Raw genomic sequence first — 25,330 nt, 5'->3', positions numbered from 1 at the left:
GATAATGGAACCCAACAATTCCTGTTGCCTAGTGATGTCTTGATGATTCTGACCCTATATAGGCCTCGGCTAATGTGTTTGTCACTTCATTTTTAACAAAAACGTTTAAAAAGTAATAAAAAGAATTTTTTTAATAGATAAAAACCTGTAGAATAATGGCTCACACCTGTAATCTCAGCACTTTGAAAGGCCGAGACAGGAGGATTGTTTGAGCCCAGAACTTCACGACCAGTGTGGTCAACATGACAAGACCCTGTCTCTACAAAAACAAAACAAAACAAAACCAAAGAAAGAAAGAAAATGTTTTTGTACAGCTGTACAATGTGTTTGTGTTTTAAGCTAGCTGTTATTATAAAAGTGCCAAAAAGTTACAAAATTAAAAAGTTTATAAAGTAAAATGTTACAGTCAACTAAGATTAATTTATTATTGAGGAACAAATTTTAAAAGATAAATGTAGTGTAACCTAGGTACACAGAGTTAATAGTCTATAATAGTGTACAATAATGTCCTAGGCCATTCACTCACCACTCACTCACAGACTCACCCAGAGCAACTTCCAGTACTGCAAGTTTCATTCATGGTAAGTGCCCTATATAGGCGTATCTTTTTTTTTGTTTGTTTTATCTTTTATACTGTGTTTTTACTCCACATTTTTTTTTGTTTAGATATGTTTAGATACATAAATACCATTGTGTTACAATTGCCTACAGTATTTAGTACAGTAACATGCTGTACAGGTTTATAGCCTAGGAACAATAGGCTATACCACAGAGCCTAGGTGTGTAGTAGGCTATACTATCTAGGTTTGTGTAAATGTACTCTCTGATGTTCACACATGATGAAATTGCCTAATGACTCATTTCTCAGGACGTATTCCTATTGTTGAGTGATGCTTAACTATATATTAAAGTATCCTTTAATGACAAATATTCTATAATTTAGACTTGGGACAAATCAAATAGACTTTTCCTCCCAATTGTAATAAATAAATGAGAGCTTACTGAATAACCCACCACTGAGATAATTTTTACAAAATCAGTTCTAGGAGTACATTCTCCATATTCAATCATTTCCTAAGTCTCATTGTTTTACTACCTTTCTTAAAATATGGTATTTTACTACCTTATTTCCCTTCTAGCTTTCACTACCCTAATTTATACACTAATGTTTCTCCTGAGCTCATGTAATAACTTCCCAAGTGTTTTTATGCATAGACTGTTTCTACCTCAAACTATTTATTACATAGATGTCAGAGTTATAATTATGACACAAAAATCTTTTCCTGGCAAATGTATTCAATAGTTTCCCATTATCTACAAAATACAATCTAAACTGCTTTCTAACACGTCAGTATACAATGCATGATGTAGCCCCCTCAGACCTGTTCTACATTATGTCTCTCCCCAGTGTTCTAAGCACAACCCTGTTTTACTCACTCACATGGAATTAACTCTGTCTCCCAGAATGTATTGGACTTATGTCTTTGCATGTGTTGTTCTCACTATCTGTAATGCTTTCTCCAATATTCTCTGACAAAGCTTTCATTTTAAAAGTTGTAGCTCAAATAATATCTTATCTCTTGGTGAGTTAATTAAATGTGCCTTCTGTGCTCCCATGACATACTCTTCACAGCCCCAGGTATGTCTCCTCACCAAATCAATGCCTTTCCATATTTGACTACTCATTGCCTAGTGTCATGCCTTCATGGCAGAGGGACTCAATAGCTTTTAAGTGAATACAGAGAATGAAGTGGGTTATGTTCTCATAGAACTACTGAAAAGTGTACAAAAAGGCTCTATATCCACCACATAGTCTTTATGGAAATGACTAGAAAAGAGGATCATGCCATTAGGGTCAGTTTTCTCCACAGAAATAATGCTCTAATTGGGGGGCCTTTGTATAGAAAAAGGTAAATCATAGCTTCGACCACATGGGAAAAGCAAAGATATAACAATTATATAACAATCATAAGTTTATAACAATTATAAACTTTAATTACTAAACTACAACTTTATGTTTTAAGTTCTATAAGATAGGATATACATGTTCTAGATATATTTATCATTTAATATTGCATAAAATTGGACATTAATTAATTTTGCTTAATCTTCTAAAATGGATTTAAGGCTGCTTGGAAAACACATAGCAGCAGGACCTTTACGATAAAAATTTGACAATTCTGTACTTAAAATTGAAGTAATATTAGGCATTAACAAAACATTTAATATGTCATTTTTGTTTCCTTAGGATAATTTATTTTGGAATTGGTGTGAAGTAGACTTAGACTTTTTTGAAAAGTGTCTGAATTTGTATGCACAGTTGTGGGGATATGGATTAGAAAACATACTTGAAAACAATTTAGCTTCATGTTTTAAGATTCTTCAAATTGTTCATAATGTATGACCTAGTATTTACAATTCTGGGAGCTTCTCTTAAAAAAATAAATCAGACATATTAAAAAAGCTTCATTAACAAACATATTTATCACAACACTGAAATTCAAAAGATAAAAAATCATCAATAAAATGTTAGTTAAGAAAACATGGTTTACCTGTTCAATGTAATATTTTCCTGCCATTAAAAATTTACAATAACAAGGCAGAACATTGGTCTTATAATAGTAGAAAAAGACGGGATGCAAAACTATGCTTACAATGAAATCTCAGTTATGGTATCAAAATATGGTGAGGAAAACTAGAAGAAAATTTTTCAAAATATGAATGTTTATTTTATTTTATTATTATTATACTTTAAGTTTTAGGGTACATGTGCACAATGTGCAGGTTAGTTATATATGTATACATGTGCCATGCTGGTGTGCTGCACCCATTAACTTGTCATTTAGCATTAGGTATATCTCCTAAAGCTATCCCTCCCCCCTCCCCCCACCCCACAACATGAATGGTGACTGTTGCTGAAATGTAAACTTTTTAAACATTTGTTCACTGTTTTCTAGTTTATATATATTACTATTTTTAAAAATAATTTCAACTTTTATTTTCAATTCAGGGGGTACATGTGCAGGTTTGTTACCTGGGTGTGATGCTTAGGTTTAGGGTATGATGATCCCATCACACAACTACTGAGCATAGTACCCAATAGTTAATTTTACAATCCTTACTTCCCTTCCTCCTTCCCGAATCTAGTATCCCCAGTGTTTATTATTTTCCTCTTTATGTACATGAGTACTCAATGTTTAGCTTCCACTTATAAGTGAGAACATGTGATAGTTGTTTTTTGGTTCCTGTGTTAATTTGCTTAGGATGATGGCCTCCAGCTGCATCCATTTTGCTTCAAAGGATGTGATTTCATTCTTTTTTATGGCTATGTAGTATCCCATGATATATATGTGCCACATTTTCTTTATCCAATCCACTGTTGATGGGAATCTAGGTTGATTCCATGTCTTTGTTATTGTGAATAGTGCTGCGATGAACCTATGAGTGAACGTGTCTTTTTGGTAGACGATTTTTCTTTTGGATATATACCCAGTGGTGATATTGCTGGGTCAAATGGTAGCTATGTTTTAAGTTCTTTGAGAAATCTTGAAACTGCTTTCCATAGTGGCTGAACTAATTTACATTCCCACCAACAGTGCATAAGCATTCCCTTTTTTCTGCAGCTTTGCCAGCATCTGTTTATATTATTTTTATAATTGGAAATTTATTAACTTTGAAAATTATGCCATTGATTTTAGCATTTTCTCAGAGTTCTAGAGGCATGAGTCATTATTTTTGCTGACAGAAATTTCTCCTATTGAAAAATGATTTTTAGAAACAAGGTCTCACTATTTCCCATTTTCTCTGTTTATTCCAAGTTATAACAGCGTTTGCTTGTGTTGATAGCTATTGATTTTGTGGAGGGTCCTTCACTTCATAACAACACTAGCCATTATCCTAAATAATACTGAGCCATTAAGAAGGCTTAAGCCACCGCAGGCATGGTGGCTCACACCTGTAATCCCAGCACTTTGGGAGGCCGAGGCGGGTAGATCACGAGGCCAAGAGATCGAGACCATCCTGGCCAACCCACATGGTGAAACCCCGTCTCTACTAAAAATACAAAAAAAATCAGTTAGGCATAGCGGCGTACGCCTGTAGTTCCAGCTACTTGGGAGGCTGAGGCAGGAGAATTGCTTGAACCTGAGAGGCGGAGGTTGCAGTGAGCCAAGATCGCACCACTGCACTCCAGCCCTGGCGACAGAGCAAGACTCTGTCACAAACAAACAAACGAACGAACAAAAAAGGACTTTTAAAGTAAAAACATCTTAGCGACTTGCTAAAATGGTACTGGGAGAAAGGAAAGTTGGATATGGCCTACGGTGTGTATTTCCTGCACGAGGCTCTCTTCTTATTCTGTTAATAAAAATTTAAAGGTCGTATGTCTACCCTATATAGCAATAATAGAGAGTCTTCCCTTAGTAGGTTAGTGACCATATATGCCTGCTCTCAGTTCTTACTTATTTCTTACATTTACTCTACTGTTCAATCCTGGCTTCTCTTTGGATAGTTTTTATTTGTGAGGCACAAACATGTTCTTATTTTACTCCTTGCTCTTGTTTTCATATTTAGTCTCAAATGGCATAGCCTTTATTTCATTCCTGACTATTTAGACATGTCCTCTGGGAATAAATTGATATTTGCTCTTCCAGCAGTCCCACCAAAGTGTTTTGAGTAAATGACTTACTAAAAATATTCCATTCTTTTCTGAATCATTTTGAATGATCATTTCTAAAGGAAGTGCCTTCCTTTAATCTGGAACTACTGAATCACAGACAGATGTTCTCCTGTTTCCAGTCATTTTGAGCACCAAATCTAGGAAGCAAATAAATCAAATTCTTCATTATCTGGGGTCCTTTTAGATTTATGAAAAACAAAGTAACAGAGAAATACTTAAGTGCCTATTCTTTCCATTTTCTCCTCCATTTTTACTTTGGCTATTTGCTTTTTCAAAGCTGTTGCAGTATCTTCACACAGCTGAAATAAAGCATGTACTTAAATCTACACAATATGATGGGTTTGTTACTAGTGAATTGAACTGGAATATTTTCAAATAATCATTTTGGCAAAATGACTACTACTTACAGAGACAAGATTTGGACCTGAAACAAGATGTCCACTAGCCTTTCCTCCTTGGAATGTGCTAGATATCCCATACCTGACAGGCTTAGCACATTCCCTTAGTGTCTTTTTCTTTTGGTACCACTGGCTTGCCAGTGGGTAACATCCTTACAAGTAGAAAGGTTAAAATATGTACTATTTTGGAGAATCTCTGAAAATAAACAACCTGCAAAAGTACAATCTAAAAGCAAAGTGTTTTTCTCAAAGAAAAAATTACTACATAAGCATTTCCTCAGGTACCAGTGTGATGCATGAACTCACAGATGGAGGAGGTGGCCTTGTCAGGATGCCAAGAATGCAGATACTTGAAGGGAAATTTTAGTGGCGGAAACAGAGATGTTAACTGGCAGATGAGCCATTGGAATATTTCCCAGGTAAAAAGTATTTTGTTTAAAGAAAGGTATTTTTTGCATGAATTATTACCTGAATTTAGAAAAGAGACTTCTTTAATAAGTCTGACTCACAAGAAATATAGCTCATCAATAAAAATATCATTTGAAGATATTCTTAACAATTGGTCAGTGTTAATCAAATATAAGCATATGATTCTTCAAATGCCAGTATAAATATTTGGATGCTGAGCATTTTACAGACTCTCAAGAATGAGCAAGAAGAGCATGAAAAAAAACACATTTAAGTTCTTTGTGTATGATCATGGGATGAGTACAGTAGAATACGTAGAAATGTCATAACTTTAGAGGCAAAAAGCCACAGTTTTCTAATCTGTGAAACAAAAGATAATAATCTCTAACTCAAGACTGTTTGTGTATTAAATTGTAATATTATGATATGCTGGAACTGGCATGAAACATTTAAAGGTGGCTAAATATTGGGAAATTGCTTTTTACTTCCTTGGGGAAAGCATAAAGATGAATAAAGGAATTTTTGGATATGAGAAAACAGGGACAGAGTCACACTGGCTACTGTGATGTGATACATTGCTTTGCATTAAGAACAGCCAAAAGAATGTTGCAGAGGTGAAAGAGAAAATAAGAATTAAAATGGTCAAATCAAATGAGTGGGTTGAAGTGTTAAAGGTGCTGAGAGAGATGAGAACCAAACATGACTTGATTTAAAAACAATTCTTGCAGCTCAAAGTAATCTTTAGTATATGACTAATTTTGACTGAAGAAAAGCATGAGCAATAATGAACAGAGCTAGTTATAGAAGGTGATGGAGGATGTGGTCTTTTGTATGAGGTAAGTTTGAGGAATGCAAAACACAGCTCCCTGGTTGACAATATTCACTTACTTGTTCTTAAGATCCATATTTGATTCTCATTGCCAGTTACATTTCTTAGTCCCTACAATAAGCTAAATAAATGTTCTTATGTAAAGAATGAATATCTTAGGTTGTGTTCCATTGAAAGCAGACCCTAAAATAAGGGTTCAAGTACAAGTAGTGTATTTGGAAGGTAAGCCCAGGAAGCCCCATTAGAAGAGTGGAGGAGTGAGACAAGAAAAAAGGAGAAAGGAATACAGAAAAGGGGACCCTAATGAGTAGTTTACCACTGTGGGCCAATGGGGCTAATTTCTACTGGGGATCTCTGAACAATGATATTGAACTCCCATATTTTATTGGGTGAAGGCTGCTGCTGAGGACAGTCAACTGTCTACTACTTCCTTCCTGAGCATCCTCATATAGGACAGGAAGCCTTTAGGCAGACAGTCTGAGGTGTTTGCAGTGAGAAGCTGTAGACTGTATAAAACCAGCAAGTGCTGAGGGGCCATGAGTAGGGCACTGACAATGTCTGCTATAGTGTGTGAGCGAGTTACAGCTTCCTGCCTTCGGATCTGGGGGCCATTTTGTATTCAAGTGTCCAAAAATAAAATGTCAATGCCTAAGTAACCACCAAGCTATATTAATAGACATTTTACTTATCATCTTAGTTGACATGTGGTAGAAATCATATTTTCCAGGGAAAAGATCCTGGTAGGGGAAAGGCCACTGATGAAGTGTGTGTAGAGAGGGTGGTAAAGAGTGTTAGAAGGTAAATTTGTGACTTAGCAATGTTGCCTAGGACAGGCCCTTTTTATGAAGATTCTGATTGTAGTTATTTTATGTGTTAGGATAAATATTCTTGTGTCTTAGAGGAACTATGAGGCTTATAAAGTAACTCCTTCCCTTCTTTCATTCCTTCCAAAAATATTTCATACAAAATTTTATTATTATTGTTATTGTTATTTTGAGACAGGGTCTTGCTCTATTGCCCATGCTGGAGTGCAGTGGTGCAATCACGGCTCACTGCAGCCTCAAACTCCTGGGCTTAAGTGGTCCTCCTGCCGCAGCCTCCTGAATAGCTGGGACAGGTGCACATCACCGTGCCCAGCTAATTTTTTAATGTTTTGTAGAGACAGGGTCTCATGTTGCCCAGGCTGGTCTTGAACTTCTGGGCTCAAGTAATCCTACTGCCTCAGCCTCCCAAAGTGTTGGGATTACAGACATGAGTCACGGCACCTGGCTAATACAACATATTAAATAATCACCCTCATCTTCCAGTAGGATTTGCTCTAAGAATTCGGGTGACAGTGACACAAAATAGCAACTTCCAATTTAGAGAAAATTTGTTTGCTCTTTTCTAATCATGGTACTTAGAAAAGTTTCTATAGTTTTGAACCACCAACCTAATTCTATACTTGTTTGACCTTTAATAGGAGCCTAAGGCAAGTACAGAAGTCAGAGTTTGCCTAATATACTCTCCCAGAGGGATTGTCAAGTATATTTCATTTATTGGATTGTGAATTTTTAGTGTCCAGATTCACTCTTTACCACAAAAATTCAAGAGTAATTATTTTAAACAGAACTGCATTCCCACAATAAGTGCTGATTTGTATTATTTTCCAGTTCATACTTTGAAGTATTAACGGACTGAAAACTGAGCATTTTATTGTTGCTTGCTTTTTTTTTTGTCTCCATTTGTCAAAGAAATGTATGGAATATATCCTGTTAACCAAGCTCAAATGCTTTAGATTTTATTCACTGGCTATTCAAAAAAAGAGAGATTTTAAAAATACTTGAATTGTTTGAATAATTTATTGGAAGGCCACTATACCACCAACACTGAATAATTTAGTTTAAATAGGTACAGCCTCAGGAAATGTTATTAAAAATATTTGTCTGAAAGTCAGTTGCCTAGATTAGTTCAATTTTTTTATTTTTCCCTTTAGCTTTGCTTTTAATGTCTGCAAATAAATACGGTATTTATTGTTTGTGAAAATATTATTAAAGTAGAATATTTCTCCGATGACGTTTCCTTTCAACCACTTCATTAACTAAACTCTGAATCAATGTGTAATCACTACATTTTTTTCTTTAGATATTTTTTTTTCTTTAGTGTCTGAAGAAAGCAGCTGTGGCTTATTCTCACAGCCAGAACTCAGCCATAATAACATGAAAAAATATTATTCAATGTATCATAATAACGGCTAACACTTCTTTAGGTTTTAATTTTTGCTTTCTTAACATATAACTATTTGATTATTATAAATAATATTTGAGTGTTTGAAAATCATTACCCCCTTAAAAGGAAACTTATAAGATACAGAAACTGTAGAAAATATTTTGGTAGAGGATATGGTTAGAAACCATAAGAAAAAAATCAATTAATGCTAAGACATTATCAACAATGACCTTGTTTCAATATATGTTTCTTTCCAAGTAAAATAAATTCCATTATATCACCACATCTGTATGCATGTACAAAATTCAATAAAACAAAACTGGGCATGCTCAGGAAAAAGCACGGCTTAGGGAGACATTGTTACAATAATTACTTTTTTCAAAGTTTAGTAAATTTTTAAGAAGCCATCAAATAAACTTCTATTCTCAAATGAGAAGTTGTCACAGTTACTCAGTTTGGATCATACTGAAATCGGGGTTTTTTAATGAACGAGGAAGATATAGACAGTATTTTAAAATTTTCTATCCATTATATTTTACATTTTCTTTTGATAAACAAATGCATGCCCCGATCAAAAGTCTAAATTATTCAAAAAAGTGATATGATGAAAATAACTTTTTTTCTCCCTTGATTGCTTGTCTCATAGGTTCCTCCCCGGATATAACTGACATTAATTTCAGATGTGTATTCCAGAAACATCCTATGCATTCACAGTAAAATAAGCCAAATTTAATGATCCATTATGTATAAACAACATTTACCTTTACATATCCTTAGATTAATAAATTATACTTAGTTTGACAACTTACTTTTAAACTTAGTATTTCTTAGACATTTGATAACAATAAATTATAATTCTAATTCACTTTAGAAATTACTACAGAGTATTACATTATGTGGATACAATATATTTAGTGTACTGAGTACGTTATTGTCAGAAATCTAGGCTGTTTCCATGCTTTTCAGCAATGAACATTTTCAGCAGTCAGCATTTAAAACTATTTATCTTTGTACCCAGGTGGATGCATATTTATAGGATAAATTCCTAAATAAAGGTTGCTGTTTTTAATTTTTAAAAATATTAATATTGATAGACATTGAGCAAGGTACACTTCATATAGAGTTTTTATTGAATAATATTTTAGGTTGGAAAAGTAATATAAAGTTTTTGTTCACACTCTCAAAAATTTAGTATCTCTTGCACTAATTTGTCACTTAGGCTAGATGACTTTACATTTGTTTTTTCAAAATAGATTTAAAAGTTCTTGAAGCTGCTGTATTGTCTTCTGTCTTCATGTTTCTCATGTTAAGTAATAAGACATGTCTTGGAGCAAGTGCCATTTAAGACTCCTCTAACTGGTAACTTGAAATTTTTGACATTGCTACTTCATTATCTAGTATAAATGAATAATCTCAGTGTTGTTTTAGTGCCAATTTGTTTCTCATATTAGTAAGTTATTGCAAAACTTAGCATTTGAACAGAATTGGAAAATGAATAATATAGTCAAGTTTTCCATATCACATATGATATTTCTTTTAAATTCTTATTTTATTAACTCTTATTTTTGAAGAATTGTTTTTTGAATAGCTGTGATTCTTTTTAATTTTTATTTTTTCTTGGATATCTAAATCTTTTAATTTTTCTTCTTTAGGATTTATATACTTCCTTTTTAGGTTATATTATGATCCTTCTTTCCAACTTAAAAACTTAAAACAATCAAATAAAACAACCATATCTTGTCAGAGTTCTGCTGTGATTGGTGTACAAGTAGAAGGCCAAGTGGACAAATGATGGGTACTGTAAAGTGAATCCAAAGCTATAAATGCAGCTTTGTTTGCAATGACAAATAGCTCTCTAATGCAACTAATTTAAATATGAAGGCTAGGTTATTGCAATAAGCTAAAAAACCATTTAAAATCATTTTTAGGAAAAAAAATCTCTCCTTGGATAGATGCGGGCTGTATTCTTAGACTTTGAAGATCAGGCTTATGAGTTAATATTATTTAGTGGTGATTGGGACAGAGTGTCATTTTGTGACACTCCAGGACAAGTAGCCTCAGGGTGTCATGAGATTTCATGCTAGCTTGGTAAAAGGAAATAATTCTAAATGACACCTCTGAGCTACTCTGAAAAGTTAGCTTTCTAATGAGAACTTAGCTACTGAAGGAGCACTTGGCTGAGTAACAAATCTCTCTGCCTTTGCAAAGAATAATTTCTTTTTTTCCCCCCTGCTGGCATTTAAACTCAACCATTTACATTTAGGAAATCACTAATATATGTAAAAATGAAAAGGAAGGTAGAGAAGCAGCAGAAAAAGTGTGGTTGAAATAATGATTTAGCTATGATGACCATGCCAAATGTGGGTAATATTTGGAAAAAAAATTTGGATGCCATACACACAGAATTGAGGAAATTAGTTTTTGATATAGATATGTCAGAATTGGTTCTGTGATATAGTGGCAGTTTAAAAGTGTTTTCTCAAGAGAGGACTGTCAGATTCTGCTCTAAAACCAATAGAAAATGACTCAGTCTCAATTATACTTTGTATCCTAATTGCAGAGACCTTTAACATAATGACATAATGAACAATTAACACTCAACAAAGTATCAAAACCAACCACAAAAACTGCTCAAGGACTTTCAGAAAACATTCATTCATTCAATAAATATTCACTGTAGTCCAAGAGATGTAATGAAGAACAAGACTAATAAGATTCTTACTTTTTTCAAAATTACATCCTCATGGGGAGACACAGATGAATGAAGTAAGCACACATATTTATCAACTAATTTCAGATAGTGTTAAGTTCTAAGACGAAAATAAAACAGGGTGATGTGATAGAGTGTACCTTGTGTGTGGGTGTTGCAGGGAAGGTCAGCTTTAGTCAGGGAAGACATCCTAGATAAGGAGGTATTTGTGCTAAAACCTGAATGATGAGGACTCCACCATGTCAAGATTTGGAGAAAAGGCATTCCATACAGAGAAACAGCAAGTGCAAAATCCTTGGGATGGGAAAGATGGTATGTTCAAAAAGAAAAAAGAACACCAGCATGGTGACAACAGAAGGGACAGTGTTGCAGAAGATGAGGTCAGAGTGATAGAGAGGAGACAGATTGGACTTTTGTTCTGAGTACAACAGGAAGAGATTTCAGCATTATAAGGAGAGAAAGGAAAGAATATGCATGATTCAAAATGATCACATTTTCATCTGGATGAAGATTAAATTGCAGAGGGGCAAACTTAGAAGAGGAGATACAAGTTAGAGGTTTTTGTGGTAGTGCAGGTGTTTGACAATGGTGGTGGGATTAGCATGGTAGTACTGGAAATAGTAATTAGATTCTGGATACATTTTGGGAGCAGGGTCTACATATTGAGGGTTTGGATATAGAGAACAAGGGGAAGAGAGGAATCAAGCATCTCCCCTAGGATTTTGCCTTGAGCTGCTCGTCAAGTGGAAATGCATTTACTGAGAGAAGACTGGGGGAGAACAATTTATAAGGGAGGAAATTAGAAGTTCTATTCCAGGTATGTTAAGTTTAAAATGCCTATTACTTGTCTAAGTGGATCTTGACTACAAAACTGTCTGTAGTCTCAGCAAACGAGTTCTGTGGGCTATCAGCATTATTCTCTTTTACTTGCCTTCCTGCATATTCCTAGCTTGAGGGAAAAATAGAAAAAAATATTCACTTATTTATTCATTCAACAAATATTTATTAAACCATCTATTCCATAAACATTTATGCTAGGCACTGTTCTAGCAAATGTGGATAGGGGAATAAACAAGTTCTATTTTGTATCAAACTTTTTTTCCCTTTCAGGTTTAGTTTCAAGAGTGTGGGTGAAAAATGGATGACTCATTTCCGTTCTTTACTAGCTGGTCCAAGGCTGGCAGTTTGGTCTCTGTTGCCTCACTCTTCTCTGGTATGCAGTAGAAACATTCAGAAATAGACTTAGTAGCCTGGATATACAATGTCACCTGCCAAAGTCCTTCAATACCACAGTAATGAATAAAAACTGAATGGTACTAATTGATATATATTTCCTCCCACTTATTCATCCTATGTTTTTATTCTTCTATCGTGTATTATTTTTTAAAGTACCAGAATAAACTAATGTCTTTGACTTTGTGATGACTAATAGAAACAGTTGGATATAGAAATAATTCAGTTTAAGTCAGCCAAAGAAACACCAAAATGTTTCTGAGTAATTTGTTATTGCAGCTTTCTTAGAATTTCATTAGGGATAAATTGAGGTTTCTGAATCTAAGAAATTACCTGGTGTTTTTCAATACTGATATGATAGATTTTGATACCACTTGCTTCATATAGGAACATTTCCTGTTTTTCTTCTAGAGAATTCTGAATTAAAGAGAGAAGCAGAGATGAAAATAACTTCTCATTTGTGCTTTGAAATATTTCTTGTCTTAATTAAAATTCAGGCAAGCCAAATTTGATACCATAAAATAGAGTCAGCCTGACCGCTCAGCTTCCCTTAATATTCTGCATCCCCTCACCCTTCTTTAAAACTGGTTCCTCCAGTTTGTATCTGAATGATGCTATCATCACAGTGACTTGTGCCAAACTCAGATTACTGTATGCTATAGTCATCGTCTGGTTTCCTGTCTAGTGAAGAAGCATTTCATGGTGGTTAATAGCACTGGCTTCAATCAATTAGGCTAGGATTTAAATTCTGGCACTGCTGTTCATTGGCTGGATGACCTAGGGCAAGACACTTACTCTTTGTATCTCAATTTCCTCATCTGTGTTTATGTGTGAGACTTAAATGAGCTAATGCAGGTAAAGTCCCAAGCACAAGGCCTATCACCAGGTAGGCATTTGTTCATATGCTTAAAACCTATTTGAGTGCCAGGCACTGTTCTGAGCTCTGGGATAAAGCAAGCACAAATTAGACAAAATTCCTGCCTTCATGGTCTTTTTATTTTGGCATTCCATAACCTCAACTCCCTGTCTTATTTTCTTTCTTTCCAGGATGGCGCTGAGCAAAATAGTCATGTAGCAAAAAATGGGCACTTTATCATATTCTTACCCTTGTGTGTGACGCAGCTAGTGTATTAGTCCATTTTCATGGTGCTGATAAAGACATACCAGATACTGGGCAATTTACAAAAGAAAGAGGTTTAAGGGACTTACATTTCCACATGGCTGGGGAGGCCTCACAATCATGGTGGAAGGCAAGGAGCAAGTCACATCTTAGGTGGATGGCAGCAGGAAAAGAGAGAGAGGACTTGTGCTCTCTCTCCCATTTTTAAAACCGTCAGATCTCGTGAGACTTACGAGAACAGCAAGGGAAGACCCACCCCATGATTCAGTTATCTCCTACTGGGTCCTTCCCACAACACGTGGGAATTATGGGAGCTACAAGATGAAATTTGGGTGGGGACGCAGCACCAAACCATATAAGCTAGTGTCCGTGTTGCCCACCCTTGCCCACCAAGCTCCACCCATGCTCAACTTCCCCACCTAGGATGTCTTTCCCAGCAGTGCCTCCCCTGTGGGTCTTCTCTGCACAAGTTGCTGCCCTATCCACACTCACCTGCATACTTTGTATCTTAGTCCCTGCCTTCTCAGTCATGTAAGTCAACTGATACTGAGTTTCTAGTAACTGGTATAGACCAAATATATACCCCTATTGAGAGCTTTGCTTAGTTCCCTAGAAATGAATCTGTAGAAATAGAAGATTGTAATTTGTGGAATATTTGAGAGAGGAGAGGGCTTCAGAGAAGCTGCTGTGTCTGACTGTGATCACTGTGTCGTTTGTTTATTGAACATAGGCTGTAAAACGACTTTCTTCTCTTCCCCATGCTTTTCCATGTTCCTCACTTTCTCTCTTTTTTTCTTTCCTATTTCTCACTTTCCCACGCTTGTGTCACTCACATTACATAAAATATAATATATAGTGAAGCCAACTTAAGTACCACATCCTCCTCGAAACCACTCCTTCCCCTTCCACTTGAAAGAAATCTCCCTCCCCTCTACCTCTCTGGCCAGTCTTTCCAGTGTTGTCCACTTACTGGTTATCTTTCCCTCATTTCTCTGCATTCACAAACTTCATTTGAGATAAAACCCAGGTGGGAAGGTGGGAACTGAAGCCAGGTCAGGGCCTTTCAGAGGTCCAGCAAAACCTGGATCTCCTTCAGCTTTCCTCTTCTCCCTTCTCTCCTTCCTTTTCTGGAACACTTTTTTTTTTTTAAAGCCCAAATCAGGTGTTAATATTATAACATAAGAAAGAGTACTTTTCGAGGTGGGTGGATCATGAGGTCAGGAGATAGAGAACATCCTGGCTAACACAGTGAAACCCCATCTCTACTAAAAATACAAAAAATTAGCCGGGTGTGGTGGTGGGCGCCTGTAGTCCCAGCTACTGGGGACGCTGAGGCAGGAGAATGGCGTGAACCCGGGAGGCGGAGCTTGCAGTGAGCTGAGACTGCGTCACTGCACTCCAGCCTGGGTGACAGAGCGAGACTCCTTCTCAAAAAAAAAAAAAAAAAAAACAAGTACTTTTAATAAAGTAGTAACCTCTTAATATAGTGGGAACCTGCAGGGGATATGTTCTAAGACTCCCAGTGGATGCCTGAAATCAAAGATAGTACAAAGCCCAATATATATACTGATTGTTGTTGTTGTTTTTTAGACGGAGTCTCACTCTGTTGCCCAGGCTGGAGTGCAGTGGCATGATCTCGGCTCACTGCAACCTCTGCCTCCCAGGTTCAAGCGATTCTCCTGCCTCAGCCTCCCAAGTAGCTGGGACTACAGGCGTGCGCTACCATGCCCAACTAATTTTTGTATTTTCTGTAGAGACGAGGTTTCACCATTTTGGCCAGGATGGTCTCGATCTCTTGACCTTGTGATCTGCCCACCTCAGCCTCCCAAAGTGCTGGGATTACAGGCATAAGCCACCGAACCTGGCCCGTAGTTTTGATATAATAACCCAGACAGCTACTAAGTAACTAACAGGCAGGTAGCATATACAGTGTGGATACACTGGCTAATGGATGATTCATGTCCTGGGTGGGACAGAACAGGCCGGCATGTGATTTCATCACACTATTCAGAATGGTGTGCAATTTTAAATGTATTAATTGTTTATTTCTGGAATTTTCTATTTAAGACTCTTGGACTGTGACACTGAAACCGCGGAAAGCAAAACCATGGCTAACAGAGGTCTACTGTACATAAATTACAATGCAATATAATTGTGTTATTTATAAGATTATATGGGGTTATATTTAAAAAGTAATTTGTGATATGCAATACGGTATCTGATAATGAGCTATTAAAGTTTTATTATAAATAAGATCTTAAATGTATACCAGAGACTGCATGTATAAACTAATATGGAGAGATAATGGGAAGTTTATTTTGCCGTCTATTGAGTAAGATCCAGGGTGAATGGTCCTTTGGCCCCCATGATACATCCTGTGTGGGCAGTAGTATCAGGTACAGATAAAAATCAGTCACCAAAACATTAGATGGATGAAAAATGAGGGTGATCACAGGAGGATGAGAAGCTACCCGGGTAGAATGCTGGAGAAAGACTGAGATAGTTTTTGGAGATGGTGCTCTTGTTAGCTCAAGGCCTGGGCACAGAGCTTGACTTCTTTGGGTTTCACAGAATCAGGGAAGCAGAGAACCAAGAGACCTAGAAAGATCTTCCCATAGGAAGATTGAATTTTCACCGTGGCAAAGGAAAAGTGTCAAGGAGAGTCCTGCTAAGAACAAAGCAAAGAGATTTAAGAGCTTAACATCTTTGGACGACGTGCTTTGGACCATCCTTGCCCATAATCCTTTTCTTTGAGATCCTATTCCCTGTGTAGCACTGGTAGTGGGCAACCGTATGTAACTGGTGACGCCCTTACAAGAAAACTGGTCTGCAAAGAGAAGGAAGAGGAAAGAAAAATTGTGCAGAGAGAAGTAGAAGCTAGAAAGCACATGAATCTTGAGAGATAACTGAGTTGTCTCAGTTCTTCAATGATTTCAGTTCCCATGACTCATGTTGGTACCATGCTATGGTTTCTGTGAATCTCTAGCATTGTTTGAAGCTTCCTCACCTTATATCCTATAAGTGGGGTCACTGTTTTGTTTTTGTCATGAGAAGAGTCCTGACTAGGACAATAACTGATATGTTGTTGAAAGTTGATGACCTCTAGTTGTCTTGGGAACTTAAGCTTAGATACAGGGAAAACTATATTGGTTTTCTCACCCCAGTTAATATAGCCAGAGCTGGTTCTCCATCACCAGTAGGGAGGAGTGTTTGGACACTTTCAGACAGTTGGGTTGGAGCTAAGATAAGGCAGAAGGAGATAATTTTTTTATGAGTCCTGGATAAATATTGGTGGATGTTTTGCTTAGGGTAAAAGCTAAGTTGCTGAAACAATGGAAATCTTTTAGTACAATGACTAATATTAATAAGATTAATATTTATGTTGCCCTAGGTCTGAACCCTGGTTCTTGTCTCCGGATACCTGTGTGAATTTCCTGATTCCAATTTTGGATACCTCCCAGGATGACAGCTTTTCAATTTCCTTGTTGACAGATTTTCAGGGTCTGTCTTGAGAATGATTAGCAGCTTTTAATATGTAGCCCCAAGTCTATTCTTCCATAGCCTGCACCCATGTTTTGCTCATAAAATATTTGGTATTGACTCTGTATTCCTTTGAGTTTCATTTTTGTTCAGTCTTAAGTAGGAATTACATGGGTTCAAAGGGTGGGGAGGAAGACCTTTCAGTAGAGAAGTCAAAGACAATCCAATACAGTATTCCCTCCTTATCCAAGAGGTGATATGTTCCAAGACCCCCAGTAAATGTCTAAAACTGAGGATAGTATCAAACCGTCTATATACTATGTTTTTTTCCTATACACACATACCCCATGATAAAGTTTAATTTATAATTAGTCAGAGTAAGAGATTAACAATAACTAGTAATATAATAGAACAATTATAACAATATGCCAGCATCACTACTCTTGTGGGTTGGGGCCACTATTAAGTAAAATAAGGGTTACTTGAACACAAGTGCAGTGATAGTGTGATAGTTGATTTGATAACAAAGATGGCTACTAAGTGACTAAGGGGCGAGTAGTATATACAGCATGGATACACTGGACAAAGGATGATTCACATCCCGGGTGAGACAGAGTGGGATGGCACAGGATTTAATCATGCTACTCAGAATCGCACACAATTTAAAACTTTGGAATCATTTATTTCTGGAATTTTCCATTTAATATTTTCGGACTGTGGTTGACCACAGGTAACTGAAACCATGGAAACTGAAACCACAGATAAGGGGGGACTACTGTACTAAACTGGAAGGGTCTGAATTCTTGTTGGATAAAGTAAAACAAACACTGAGAAAATAAACTTTAACTGCATAAGAGAGCAAAAGAAAAGCAAAATATAAACCATGAATTGCTTTAAAACGCAAATAGCTTTACCATGTAATACCAACCCTCCTTTTCACATTGTGATTTAATTATTAACTAAATTCTGTTCTTTAGAAAGGTACCACACATTATTTTAGAGCACAACATCCATGTTTTAACCACAGAAGAGCACTAACATGAAACTCTCTGGAAGATGAATATTCCCAAATGCTCAACACATGGCCTGTAAAAGCCAGTCCCATATTTATTTTTCATGTTACATTTGCTGATGGAAGTTATATCTGGAGTTAAAAAATATTTGGCAGATTCATAAGGATCCTTTTTAAACTAAAATTTGACAATGTCATTTTAGCATATAATGTCATGCTCACTGTGTGTGGAGATGTGGGAATGGAAAATATATCTGGGGAAAACACTGACACCTGGAAGGCTTCTGTCAACTTTCAACAAAAGCCTGCAAAAAACTGCAGATCAGATGATATGCAAATGTGTTTCAATTTCACGTACACCAAGTATCCTGTTATTTTGACACACATTGGAAAATCATTTGATTACTTATCTTAGAATATTTCTTTCTACATGAATCTTCTCATTAAAATTTTCTGATAACCTTTTACAATTATTATTTATTAAAATAGCAGTTTAGCTCCGAGATTTCCTGCTCTCAACGTTAGTGCACTTTATGCCTCACTGGTGTTACTTGTCATTTTCAGCTTTATTTACCTTTTTGCTTACTCTCTCCTATTTGATTATGTACTCCTAAAAGACAAGTTTCATGTTCATTTCACTAATTTCCTGTATAAGGTCTTACTTAACATTGGTGCTCAAAGGACCAAATTGTTTTGTGACACAATGTATTTTTATTTTGTACTGTGAGCTCCTTGAGGTCAGAAGAGAATATCTCATTCATAAACCCCAGCACCTATTACACTCCTGAGTCTGCAGAGTAACTCAATAAATGATTTTCCTATAAAACAATAGGAATTGCATCCAAATGCTACATTTTGTCTTACAAGCCTATTTGTTTTAGTGCAATGAATTGTGTTCAGACAAATCACAGGAACCACATGGAATGGTCCCATTGGTTCTCTAATCCCAACAGAGGCAGCTGTATGATGTTGCTAAGGGATCACAAAGCTCCAGAGACAGATCTGGGACAGGTACACAATTTAAATGGAGGCACAGAGGTAGATGCCAAAGAGTAACTATACATTCTACTGTTTCCACATTCATGTTTTGGAGAAAAGTGTGATAAAAACAATTTTGTTAACAATTTTTAACTGCAACTACCACAATTAATTTTAAGCCCCTTCATCACTGTTAGGTAGGGCAGAAGGAAGAGAGTTAAAGGTAATTATTTTTGTGATATTTTGGAAACTGTATCCAGTGGGTTGAGGGTGCCAACTGCCACATAGTTGAATCCACAGATGAGTGAGAAAATTACGCCAATGAGTTGTTACCGATAGGTCAAATAGCCTAATACGGTGGAAAATTGCAGAAAAGTTTGCAAAAAAAAAAAAAAAAAAAGTAAAAACAAAAAAAACTTTGATAATATAGAAAAAGCTGTTTGAAATAAATAAAGCAATTTAATTCTTAGTTTTGTGTTTAATCAAAACTCCTGCAAGGATCTTGTTGACTTACTACATATATCAAATAAACCTGTCCTGATTTGTGGGCAAGTGATTGTTTGGGTCCTAGTTAGAGGTGGAATTAATAGCCATGTAACAGAACTTCTAAACATCTTTGTTAATGTTAAGAGGAAAAAGCACATGATTCTATTTTGCATATAACCAGTGGCTGATTTTTAAGAAAGAAGGAAGGGGCTTCTTGAAAATGAATCAGAGAAGTGAGATCTTTGTATAAAAGTAAACTAAATTTGGTATAAAAAGAAAATAACTTGTAGAAACAGATGCATGATAAGAAGAGAGCATAATAAGGCATCCCAAGATTTCAAAAGGAAATTATTTTACTTAATTTGTTTTAAAATTAGCTTAAATTTATTTCAGATTTTGGGGGAGTGGGAGGTTGAGTTAATTTTCAGGATATCTTTTTAAATAATTATAGGTGATTGTTTAGATTCTATGAAGAAACAGTTTTTTTTGTTTGTTTTTTGTTTTTTTGAGACGGAGTCTCACCCTGTTGCCCAGGCTGGAGTGCAATGGCACAATCTTGGCGCACTGCAACCTCCGCCTCCCAGGTTCAAACGATTCTCCTGCCTCAGCCTCCCAAGTAGCTGGGAATACGGGCGCCCGCCACCATGCCCAACTATTTTTTTGTATTTTTAGTACAGATGTGGTTTCACCATGTTGGCCAGGATGGTCTCAAACTCTTGACATTGTGATCTGCCTGCCTCGGGCTCCCAAAGTGCTGGGATTACAAGTGTGAGCCACCATGCCTGGCTGAAGAAACAGAGTTTTAAAGTTCCGTCTGAATTTTGATAGAAGTAATATCTATATTCTTGAGAAAATATCAACATTACATGGCAAAAGAGAGTCAGTAGTATATATAAAATGAGTGTGATATGATTCTATAGGTGTGTAAGTGATGGCACCCTAACATATTATCAGTGAGTGGCATACCTGTGTGTAGTGAACAGGTAAGGGTACCTGAACAGCTTCATGTAGAGAACTGCAGTAGGGTGAGGGAAAAGAGAGAGAGGAGAAGTAATTTTGCTTCTGTTCCTCATATCAGTGTTATAATTTCTTAGTGTCTATATAATGTGTAACTATTTTGTGATAAGCTTCACTCCCCTTGTTCTCTTTTTATCTTTTTTCAGTTCTGATAAAATATATGACAAAAATGTGAGTAATATTTTTGTGCCTCTATTGCTTAATAATGATGAACTACTAATTCGGTTAATTCTATATCTCATGCCAACTGTCCATTTACTTACTCAGAAGATCAGGAGGCTGGAGCCCTGTCATTGGAGAATCTGATTCAATCAGGTATGAGTATGCCTATGGAATCCATTATTTGATAAGCTCCTCAGATGGGCGTGACAGCCAGCCAGCATTTTGAGTCCAAAAGTTCTTATTTCTCTTTTATATCTCCATCACCCTTTCTCTGCAACTCATGCAGGAGGCACAGTAATCCTTCCCTTGAGATTAATTTATCATCTCAACAATGACCTAATCAATGTATTACCTCTTTCACTTTATATTTGAATTTTAAGATAGACTCCAAGGTGTTAAAATATAGCATCAGTTCTCTTTTGAGATCCCACCACTTCCAGAATTATCTAAGAATCCATGTGGAGTAATTCACTCAGTCCAAAAGGTTCAGTCCACTTCCCAAGGCAAGCTGGGAAGAATAGTGGAGAATTTAATCCATTTGCTTCTGGCAGGCACTAGTAGTTGATGGATGCTTGCAGTTGTGCTCTTAGTGGCCAGATCCCTGTCTAGGGGCCAAGGTTCACACTTAGACTTTCTGGTTAGAACTCCCTTTATTTCACAAGTTTGTCAAAACAATGATGGTCCTCAGGGCATCTAGACTAATTTTTTTGTGCATGTATATGACATAATCAGTTTTTTCTCAAAAGTCTATAGATCCTTACAATAATCCTATCACTTCAGCTCAGACTACCCTTTCATTACGGTGAGTTGGGGTCCTCACTAGCCAGCACAATTCTCAAACTTTACCTTCCTATTAAAATCACCTGAAAGACGTATTAAACACAGGTTGCTGGGCTCCAACCTCTGAGTTTCTTACTCATAGTTGCTATGAACTGAACTGTGCTGCCCACATATATATGTTGAAGTTCTAACCCCCGGTGCCTTAGAATGTATTTGGAGATAGGACCTTTAAAGAGTAAGGTTAAATGAGGTTACAAGGGTGGTGCCCTAATCCTACATAACTGATGTCCTTATAAGAAGAGGAAGAGACACCACTAGATACATGCACACAGGGCAAAGGCCATGGGAGGACACAGCAGGGCGGACACTCATCATCTGCAAGCCAAGGAGAAGTCGAATTTGCTGACACTTGATCTTGGGCTTTTAGCTTCCATAATTGTGAGACAATAAATTTATATTGTTTAAGCCAGCCAGTCTGTTGTATTTTGTTATGGCAACCTTAGCAGACTTATACAGTTGGATTGAGGTGGGCTCAAGAATTTTCCTTTCTAACAAGTCCCCAGATGATGCTGATATGGCTGGTCTGGGGACAACCCTTTGTGAATTACCGGGCTGGGAAATCTTTGTCAGGCCCACTTTTGTTTTGTGCATGTATATGACAGAATCAGTTTTTTCTCAAAAGTCTGTAGAAACTTTGTTTCATCCGAAGACCCTTGAAGATCAGGAGGTAGGATTTTTATCCTTATGTTGAACTACTCAAAGTTAAAAAAGGCTCGGTTATGCTAGTGTCCATGACAGGGGGTGCATATTCACCTTACATCTGGTAACTAAAAGGCACATTGGAATAACTGCTTCTTGTTTCCACATACAGAGAAGTTCTGGAAGTAGATTTTCCTATATTTTTTTCTTTAAAGTTATATCTTACCAGCAACTACTTTATATTAAAATACAGGATAAAAGAACTGAGATACAAAAAAGAAAAATAAATCTCAATAATCTGACAGTAAGTACAATTCAGTGTAATTCAACAAATTGAATTGCTAGCAGATAAAAATAACTGAGTTAACATGTTTCCTCTTCCACTTTTTATTGGCATCTTACACTAGACTCCAATGTGTTAAAATACAACAAACTTTATGAATCATAAGAATCACATGATGTGTTTGTTAAAAATACGGAGTCCTGAGCTACATTCGTACAGATTTTGATTCATTAGTTCGAGTGAATTTGGGAATCTTTATTTGTTATAAGGGCATTTGGAGATTCTAATGCCGGTAGTCCGAACACCACTACGTGAGAAACATGGACTTCGAGGAATAAGTAATGTGGGGATATTAATTTTTTGTATAAACAAATTAGCTGGGCATGGTGGTGCATGCCTGTAGTCCCAGTTACTCAGGAGGCTGAGGTCGGAGATTCACTTGAGCCCAGGAGTTCGAGGCTGGAGTGCAGTGATGCAATCATGGCACACTGCAGCCTCAAACTCCTCGGCTCAAGCAATCCTCCCGCCTCAGCCTCCTGAGTAGATTTTTTTTCCAAAAAAAAAAAAAAAAAAAATAGAGGACATGTTAGAAGATGTGGCTTTAAGTCCTACCCACCAATTATGACAATGCTGAACTGGGACAGCCTCCCTAGGTAAGATTTAGGACATGGAAGTGCAGAACATATCTTTGTTCTCTGATTTCTATGCACATGCTTGCTTCTTGGAGTTGAGTATGAACAGTTATTCTTTCAAAATTTACTAATCAGAGAAATATTTCCCAAGAGGTGGAGTAGAGTGAGTAGAACATGGAGAGATGCCAGTACAGGGGATCTCTGGACCTTGAAAAAACCCTCAGTAGTGGGGAGATAAGCTTCATCCTCCACTCCCCTCACCATTTCAAGAAAGTGACCACATTTGCAAAGGTGAACCACCTACTCAGGTTCCCATAGCTGGAAAGGGGTGGAGCCGGGATGGAGCCAGGTCCTGAGTACCTCCAGAATCAGCACTCCTGACTACTCTGCTAAAGACTTAGCTATATAGATGCAACCTTGTAGTGTGTGTGTGCAAATCCTTGTACTGACAATGAGGGAAACTAAGTCCAGGTTAAATGCTTGGATGTCGACTGCGATAATCTACCATCACGGCAGCCACTTCCTTTGGGTATATTTAATTTTAAGGGAAAAAATATATTTCCTGCTTTCTTGATTCCTGACTCCATTTCATCCTGGTATGCCTGCAAATGCTTCAGAATTACTTGGTATATTCCTGCCCTCAAAGAGTTGTAGTGGTCTTCGGTTTCTCATAAATATAAGACTGCTATATTACTGTATTAAAACTCAGAGTTACTGGGCTGAATAAGCACAGAAGCACATTGTTTCTCAGCATTTACAGTTCTTTTTAGTTAAAATAAATGCTACATTCTTTAGAGTTTTGGGAGAACTCATTCCCTTTAAATCTCACCACAACTGTGAATTTGGAAATTAGATGAAAAAAAAAAGCGTATGAAAGTAAAATTCATATTCACTTCATATTCACACATACACACACACAATGCTAGTAACAACAGATGCCTCTGCTTGCAGTAACAGATTTATCCTAAATCTGGATACAATGAACTCTTTTTATTTCCTCAGATAAGCAGATATTTGACCAGATTTGGTTGAATATTTCTCTCTTGTGAGTTAAAAAAATAATTTTAGCATACGATTATGTACAATTATGAAAATTAAAATTTTCATCATGGTTTTTAGATAGTGTTTCTATATAGTATTCTCCAGTATCTAGCACAAGACTGGCATATAAACCCATTTATTTGGTTATTCTTTCATTAATCTTGGCTTGGTTCTTCAAAAAATATAATGTTTTAATATTTCGATCACCAAACATTTAGAGAATTTCAGGTTTCAAGACATTCATACATTACTATAGTAAGCATTATTGTTGGATAATTAGCTTACTGATCATACCATAGCTAATAAGACGAGATTGTCACTTTATCCGCAACTATATGCCGATCAATACGTGATGCTAGACAATGTTTACATGTATGAAAGGCCATGAGAGTATGGTAAATGAGAAAAAAAAGTATATAATCTCATAGAAAACACTAGATCTTTGGCATATTTAAATGTCTTAAAAGTTCTTATTAAGTGAATTTTGGGTATAATTTGCAGAGACATGTTGAAAATAACTGACAATATCCTTTCTATTCTATATGTTCTGCTAATTTGCTTCCACATTAAATCACACTGTTTAAAATGATAGCATTTTATATAAGGGTCTTAGCAAGTACTTGATTATCGGATTGTTGGTTGTACTGTTTTCCCCCAGTAATAGCCAATACTTCCCTATTACTGAAGAAGCCAGTTAGGTTTTGTTTTGTTTAGTTTTGCTTTTTCTTTTCCAAATCTGCTCAAAGGTTTAATTTTTAAATGTTTCTGTCTTTTTTTCAGTGATGTACCATTTTTCGGGAACCATTTCAACTCTTTTAACAATTATACCTTAAGGGAATAAAGTCAGTTTTCTGTTTAAACCTGCTTGCTGAATTTTTTTTTTTTTTTTTTTTTTTTTTTAGATGGAGTTTCACTCTTGTTGCCCAGGCTGGAGTACAATGGTGCGATCTTGGCTCACCACAACCTCCGCCTCTGGGGTTCAAGCGATTCTCCTACCACAGCCTCCTGAGTAGCTGAGAATACAGGCATGTACCACCACGCCCGACTAATTTTTTGTATTTTTAGTAGGGATGGGGTTTGTCTATGTTGTTTAGTCTGGTCTTGACCTCCCGACCTCAGGTGATCTGCCTGCCTCGGCCTCCCAAAGTGCTGAGATTACAGGTGTGAGCCGTCACG

The 25,330-nt window shown here is 36.5% G+C and overlaps 1 long non-coding RNA gene across 1 annotated transcript; it reads left to right on the top strand.

The window, feature by feature from the left end:
• The first annotated feature begins 11,468 nt into the window (after positions 1–11,468).
• Positions 11,469–17,171, top strand: LOC129037517 (uncharacterized). The gene is made up of 3 exons (XR_008502830.1): positions 11,469–11,543; positions 11,950–12,048; positions 16,976–17,171. It is a non-coding gene; the product is annotated as an uncharacterized LOC129037517 (long non-coding RNA).
• Positions 17,172–25,330: the final 8,159 nt, after the last annotated feature.

Source organism: Pongo pygmaeus, chromosome 4 (genome assembly GCF_028885625.2).
Source record: "Pongo pygmaeus isolate AG05252 chromosome 4, NHGRI_mPonPyg2-v2.0_pri, whole genome shotgun sequence".
NCBI classification, from domain to species: Eukaryota; Metazoa; Chordata; class Mammalia; order Primates; family Hominidae; genus Pongo; species Pongo pygmaeus.
This window is presented reverse-complemented; position numbering and strand designations above follow the sequence as displayed.